The following is a 7,928-nucleotide window of genomic DNA, read 5'->3' as shown; positions in this document are numbered from 1 at the left end:
CTCATGGTCCTTCTCCAATTTTATACAAACGGCAAATACAACTTCCTCCCTTTCAATAAAGGCCCAGTTATTCAGGCCAGTGGGATGGCTGTGGGTGACCTCTATTCTCTATAGTTCTCCTGCTCTTTAAAACCTGGACGGCCCCCTCTTAGTCAACCAGTTGACTTATGGTTTTGGTCTTAGTCAACCAAGATTTATTGTGTCAATTAGTATTTTTTGTATGTGTTTTCATGCTGAATGACGAACAAACTAATCTCTGCTTTTGTGCGATTCTTCATGGAGAAAATGTACAGATCTGTCTATTAAATCAACTAATCAATTAGTCAACAAAATATTGTGTTCACCAACTAAGAATGTATTTGGTCGAGGTCAGCCCTATTTATCACCGTAACAACCACGACTTCTGCTGCTGCCAATACTCCTACTATTGTGACTACAGCTTCTATAATCAATAAATAAGTATATTTATTTTGTATCATTATTTGATGAATCCTACAATACATACAAATTGTCATTGTTGGTATGTTAGCGCTCTATGGACAATTTGACTTTGTTCTCATTGATGCTCTGGGTACCTAGTACCAGCTGAACAAATACATGGCTGTTGGTAAGAGAGTGGGATCACACAAAACGCATAATTATTTTCTCAAAATCCATCAGCTCAAATCACATCAGTGAGTCGGGGGCTTTCTGGTGAGTCCATTAAAAACTACAACAGGCACAAAGCCAGCCTCAGCATCAGAGAGCTCATAAACTATTGCATAAAGGAAATTTTGCCCCCAAACAGTGAAACAGAAGCTGTTGAAGTGCTCTTAGATAAGGCATTCTACTGATGCAACTGCTGGAGCTGGAACCAACAGTAGTACATTGTGATCCCCCAGGTTTGAATGTGTGGACCTGTACAAATGTAGAGCAGGACGGTGTTTGAATGGAGCCCAGCCTGTTTTCACAGGCAAAGTCTGCAGCAATGCTCAGCAAACATGGAAGGTAAAGCTGCACCAGTGGTTTTACACAACTGCTGACTGTTTTGTTAAAACAGGGCCTATATATATATATATATATATATATATATATATATATATATATATATATATATATATATATATATATATATATATATATATATATATATATATATGTATGTATGTATGTATGTATGTATATGCTGCTGACTGTTTTTTCTTTTGTTTCTCTTTTACCATGCCATAAAACTGTGTTAGGAGAATTTTGTGCTGAATTGGGTTTAAACTGTTCTGAAGATCCTGTACATCATTTAAACTTAAATGCTAACTGAATGGGGTTAAACCAGTATATCCATTGCTGTTATAAACAACCCAAACACAATGTGAGAAGGGCACTGTGTATCTATGATCGTATCACTTTCAGCTAAACATAATCTTGCTGAAAGCTTTTTTACGGCCCAACTTGTTGCAACAGGGGAAATAATTCATATATGATCAACATTAAGAATAACATAATATAATGAGGTAAATAAAACAGTTCACTCATTGTAATTGTCTTTATCCACTGGGTCTCTATCCCATCATGCTTTGGGTACAAAGACGGAAACACTACAGACAGGCTGGGGTTAGTCACATTATGAACATGCAGACAAATATACAGTCACAGCTGCAGCTTGATAAAGAGTAACTGAAATACGTGTTGTTGCCCGTGGGTTAAGTTCTCACCTTGGTGCAGTGATGTTCAGGTGATCTCTGACAAAATGGAACAAAGCATGATATTTCTTCACGATTTTTCACATTGAAACCTTCCACACCAAGACTGACACGATTATTTACCTTCTGTGTATTTCACCAAAGATTTATGTTTTGAACCGTCACACAATCAGATCCAGGTTCCCATTGTTGTTTTTACTACAATAAACCCACACCCAACTCTGCGTACCTGTTATTCCAAGTGTGCAAAACAATCTCCTATGAATGGCACCAAAGAAGCATGCTATTAAAAGTGTAAATGCTAAGCTTCATTGCACTGGTGTTCATAATGCACAACTGGACTTAATATTGAGATTAAGAAGAATATAAAGAATATTCAGAATTCAAATTTCTAATATTGACATGTTATTCGCTGTGCCATTGCTCTTGGGGTTGGTTTCAGGTGCAACAAAGCATGTTTCAACCAGAGAGGCAGTGAAACCCAGCTTTTCAGCCTGGTAAATTACTCTTTTTTTTTAACAATCTGAACCAACAATCTTATCCAATGAGCCACCGACTCGCTTTCACTTCAAACTGGAAAAATCTAATTGATTTTCTATATAATTTACATCCAGTTCAGACAAATTGGAAGTGAATAACTTGAGCAGGAAAAGGGAACTGACGTTAAACATGCATACAGCTCTGCGTTTGTCTGCTTTACGAGGTTTGCAGAGGTATGATTATAGCTGCTCAGCTCCATCTCTGCTGTCCCGCGATATGCCAGCTTCCCTTTCACACTTGGCAGCAGAGCAGCATCATTGAACGCACACCCAGTATAGGGCAGCCGGGGAATCTGTAATTGCTGTACCTCCATTCTGCTGGTCAGCACGGTAGTCTCATAAAAGGAAAAGAAATGGTCCAGCTTCTATCTTTGAGGGAGTAATGTACCACGAATATACATTAGCATACATTCACATGGGCATTTCATCTGTGACAGTTAATAAAGTGAGGGAGCACAACCACAGATGGCAGAGCCAGCAGCCTGAAGGCATGGCTGCGAGGTGCCTTGATCAGGAGCAGAAGAGCATAAGTGAACGTTAGGGTTCATTGAGATCCAAGCATTCTCTAGGGACCTGTAGACATCCATGTTTAGCCAAGAGGAATTCAACCATCAACCTTACAATTAGCCATTTGCCTTTGGACTGATGTGTGGGACCAACATTTTCACAAGTGGATTCTCACAGTTCATTCCTTCTGTAAAATAAATAAATATATATATATATAATGGTGGTTAACTTCTAAGCATTATACAAAATGTAAGACACTAACGACATAGCAGCTATTGTAAAGTAGTGCAGCTTCTACTGCTTCTGCTCTAAGGTCTTGGGATCAACAAACGTTACTGTATTTCCCCTTTTACATTTCCAATCCTATCCTGAATGATGAAAAACATGAGGTTGCCCTGTGAATATAAAACACCTTGATCAGTGTGTAAAAAGAAAGTGATCCCACTAACAGTCAAGTCTTCAACTCTAGAGCCTTTCCTATTGTCAAAATGGATACATTTGAAATAGAGAGGAGGTGTGAATTTGAGAGTGCTGCTCATGCTCAAGGCCATTTTAAAACAGCTGTGCAAAAAACACTGAACCCGTGACCTTCAGCTGACAGGACGGTAACTGAATCCACGGTGCCATCATCCTGCTAACAGTCAGGCAGACGCAGAAGGAGAAACGCTTCCAGAACAAAGAGAGACTCAGATCTCCTTTCATCAATCTGCATTAGTTAGGTTATTGTTTTCATATTTGTTAAAGCAATAACACACTGTTTTGTCTAAAAGAAATAAACAGCTAGTAAACAATCAGTAAGACTCAATAGGTAATTTAACAAATAGCACTGAGGTTTTGACAGGTGCATAATCAAAATCTTTTACATTTTTCAGCCACAAAACTTGTGTTCTAAGTAAACACTTAACCTGTAGATCTTCATTAGTAAAGATGGCAACTGGAGAGAAAGTAGTTTATGTTTTCACATGCAATCCTTGTTTGGATCAAGAAATAGAGACACAACTTGGAAAATGGATAAACCTCTCAAACAGACACCCATTACACCTGGAGAATATCAGTACCTTTACATGCTCAGCAATGATACTTAGATACCATATGGGTCTTGTAACCTCCAACCTTTTTCCTTCCTATTATTCATTTAATTTCATTCTAGGGACTGTATTGTGGCTCGATCTGAGTAAGAGAATCAGAAACCAACAATCTTATCCAATGAGCCACCTTTCTTATTGCAAGTGTAAATATTGGATTTTAAGCTTCAAGCGGTCATTGCATAAGAAGACTGCTACATGAGAGTTATACAGTTTAAAAAAGTATGAGTGGGTGTAGTGACGACAAGGAGCTGAAATTGTATGAAAGCAGACGCTTTAGGATTTAGGTCTATGCATGAACAGTGGGAGAGGAGTGTTTTTTCAGCGGTAAAGGTTTAGGTGAGGGGGGTGAACAGGAGTGATATGGATCTATAGCTCAAATTTCCCTAGTTCAATTCCCAACTAAGGTGTACAACATTTTCACATCTGGGGAAGATTTTTGTCCTATAACAATTAACAAAGGAAGATTTCCACATTGTGTTCTTGCATGTCATTTTATTATCAATCTCTATTACTGAAAATCTAAGTAAAGTCGTTTCACATTATTTTAGGTGACTGTTGATGGAGAGAAAATGTCATTCTTGCTTAAGTGCTGTCTTTGTAAGAATTTGGAGGATTGTATTTGTCTGTGTGCATGCCTCAAGGCACATATCTAACTGTGTATGTATATATCAAAGAGTATTGTGTCATTTTTGGGATGTGCACACTTACGTTTGTCAGTCTGATTAAGTCAGGAAGTGTATGTATAAGTGTGTATGTCTGCATGCGTGTGTTTTTAGATGAGTCACCACAGATACAGCAGCCAGCAGCAGTAGAGCAGCGTTAGCAGATAACAGCATTTCTGTTCCAGAGGCCTCCGGCTCTGCCAACTAGCTTTCCTCTCACTGGCCTCATCCTCACCCAGCCTGGCTGCGCTCACATCCACATGCCACGCATCACTTTGCACAACAACACAGTAAGAGTCACAAGCCGTGATCCAAACCACATAAGCAACTGAAAATAAATAATATCTGCTCAGGCCCACCTGATGCTGGTGATGGCTTGTGGTGTGGCCTGTTATAGTTGTATAGTCGCAAGTCATAGCGTTAATGAATTATCCTTTTTGATGTAACAACAAACCCAGTAAGATGTTAACCATTATGTGTAATGTTTACAGCTGTATCACGACCCACATACCAACATATCATATTGGTGTCATTCTCATGTTAACTCATAATATATATGTATCATATATAACATGTATATCTGCCAGATTTAGCCAGATAATCCCCAATGTTAAATTGTTATGTGCAATTGTTATGTTAAGTCAGAACTGGGAAACTCTTTGTTATGTGCTGGGTGGAGCCCTCATTCTTTGTTTGACACATCCATGGGTAAAAGTTGTAACTGGAGATTCAAATCACTTATACAAGTATAGTTTGTGGATCATGGTAGACTTACGACGTTAAGTTTCCCATCTTTCTATTGCTGCAGTGCAGTTTGGACACAGCTCGTCTCACCTTTAAAGTGTAACTACAGTACTCTCAACTTGCGACTGCATGGCAAGAAATACTGATCCAGCAGCATGAAAAACCTTGAGGGTATTTCAATAATTCACGCACCACTCCTGAAACACAGAAACACTTTCCCTGGGTAGCCACCCCACACACACACACACACACACACACACACACACACACACACACACACACACACACACACACACACACACACACACACACACACACACACACACACACACACACACACACACACACACACACACACACACAAAAACACTTTTCCATGCATGTTGTTCCAGAAAATACATTGAGTGGAGAAAGAGAAACATGACTTTACAGCCTAAAGGTAGGCTGAGTACAGTCCACCTCCAGAAAGCAAGAGAGACTAAATCTATGACTTTCCTACAGTAACAGTGTCTCTATTTTGATTAAAACATTACTCCACACAACCAGGCACAGAATATGTGGGGACTTTTATTTTAATTGTAGCAGGATTTCTGTTAAAAACAAAGCCCACTAACCCTCACATGTTCATGCCAATCTTTTGTGGACATGATGCAAGATTGCCGGTCATGGTTAACAGCAAAATTCAACAACATGTGCTTGACTAAGAAGTCTTAATTTTGATAAGCCAGCCTCACTTTTCAATTTGAGGTTCTTCAATGTATTTTTTTTGTTGCACAACCATGACTCAGATACTTCAAAATGTTAGAGGAACATTTATCTACGAAGACCATAAAAATGTTAAGATACAGACAGTTAAATGAGGCCAATTCTCAGTGTCTGCATAAGGACAGAGATTAGGATTGCAGGATTGTAGTGGCAACATTTCCAGTATTTCATAACATACAACATATGCAGGCTGGTAAGGACGTACTTTATTACTAAAATATTGTCGCTTTTAGCTGAAATCACAACACCAGGCAGTGAGTTTGTTCAACATGTCTTTTGCAGAGGTTTCCTCGGTTCAAACAAGGTCAACTCATCCCAGTATTTCTTCAACTGAAGCAAAAACGTAAATTTCCTGAGCCATGAGGATTTGTCGGGGTTAATAAGGCAGCTTGGGTTAACGGTTACTTACTTACTTAAATTAACTGTGGTCAATCAAATATTTAGTTTCCCAGCCACAGCCGCTGTTACAGAACAACTTTGCACTGGCAGAGTAAATGTTGCTCACAGATACTTATAATCCCCCTGTTTTGAACTGTTGGCACAGCACACCTTTATACAACCTGTGTATTAAATACATTCTGTCTGTTGCTGCTGTGTTAGCTGTGACAAGCCCTGACTGCAGACTCCTCTGGGAAATCAGCCCACTTCCTGTTGTAACACAGCCACTGGAGGTAGAGGAATTATTAAGAGAGTGTGTGTGTGTGTGTGTGTGTGTGTGTGTGTGTGTGTGTGTGTGTGTGTGTGTGTGTGTGTGTGTGTGTGTGTGTGTGTGTGTGTTTAGGGTGAGGTGGAGACAGGGGGATCTAGAGAGGCTGCTCTAGAGTTATTTAGTCAAGCTGTATTTACTGGAGCTTCCAGTGAGAAATGGGTCAGTTGATGTGGAAGATCAATACTCTTCACGTACAGCTGCCATGTGCAGAGTGAAGGAACATGGCAGCGGAGGTTTTGTTTCTCTGTTTATTGTGAACATATCTGAGACATAAACAAGCAGATGCAAAAACACAGGCATCTTAGAAGACCGGTTAAGACATTTTCTTCTTTCATCTATTTCAGGAGGCCCATTGTATATATAAAAGTAGCATCCTGTTAACAGGCATCTAGTAAATACAAGTTGTGACAGTATTTGTATAATTTAAACAGTAACAGCTGGGTGATGTGTTGACAGATCGTTATTGTAAAGAGGGACTGGAGATTTGGTGAATTTCAAATGATACAAATATATGAAATTTAGAGTTTTATATCTCAGTGAAATGACCGGCAAATGTCTCTGCTTGTTTGGTTACTATGCCCCCAATAATTATTTTTTATAGCTAACATCCTAAAGCATCCAGCGGTATTAGGTGTAACATATATAGCACTTTCAATCGACCCATTTTTAACAGGAGTAGCCTCAGTGTAATTTCAAATGCCAGCAGTGTGAGTGCTTTGCTCATCATCTCAGGACCTTCACCTGTGCCCCCTTTCTGTCCAAAATGCTTCACGATTGATTATCATCTAAATGCCGGTGACCTAAGTCCACTCCTCACTGTGGCAGTCACTAGCTTACTTTGCTTTTCAATAAGAAATGATGCAGTCTTTTAAAACCAAATGCCAGCAACAGCAGGCCACCCAGACCAGACTGAGCCAGAGTGAAAGAAGATCACAGCAGCAGCAAAATGGCAAAACCTCCACGACTCCAGCTCCTGCTGAGCTGCTCCACTGCCACTTCCTCTCTTCTGGCAGCCTTAAAGGCACATTTCACGTTGAAGTGTATTGAAGTCACAAAGATCTCTGCTAGGCAATGTGAACCTTTAAATTGATATGCAACTTAATGGGAGCGAATCCTTCACATCAAGGGTCCGAGAGAGAGAGAGAGAGAGAGAGAGAGAGAGAGAGAGAGAGAGAGAGAGAGAGAGAGAGAGAGAGAGAGAGAAAAAAAAGTATCTGTCACCTCTGGCATTTGAATCC

Source organism: Taurulus bubalis (assembly GCF_910589615.1).
Source record: "Taurulus bubalis genome assembly, chromosome: 7".
Classification (NCBI taxonomy): Eukaryota; Metazoa; Chordata; class Actinopteri; order Perciformes; family Cottidae; genus Taurulus; species Taurulus bubalis.
This window is presented reverse-complemented; position numbering follows the sequence as displayed.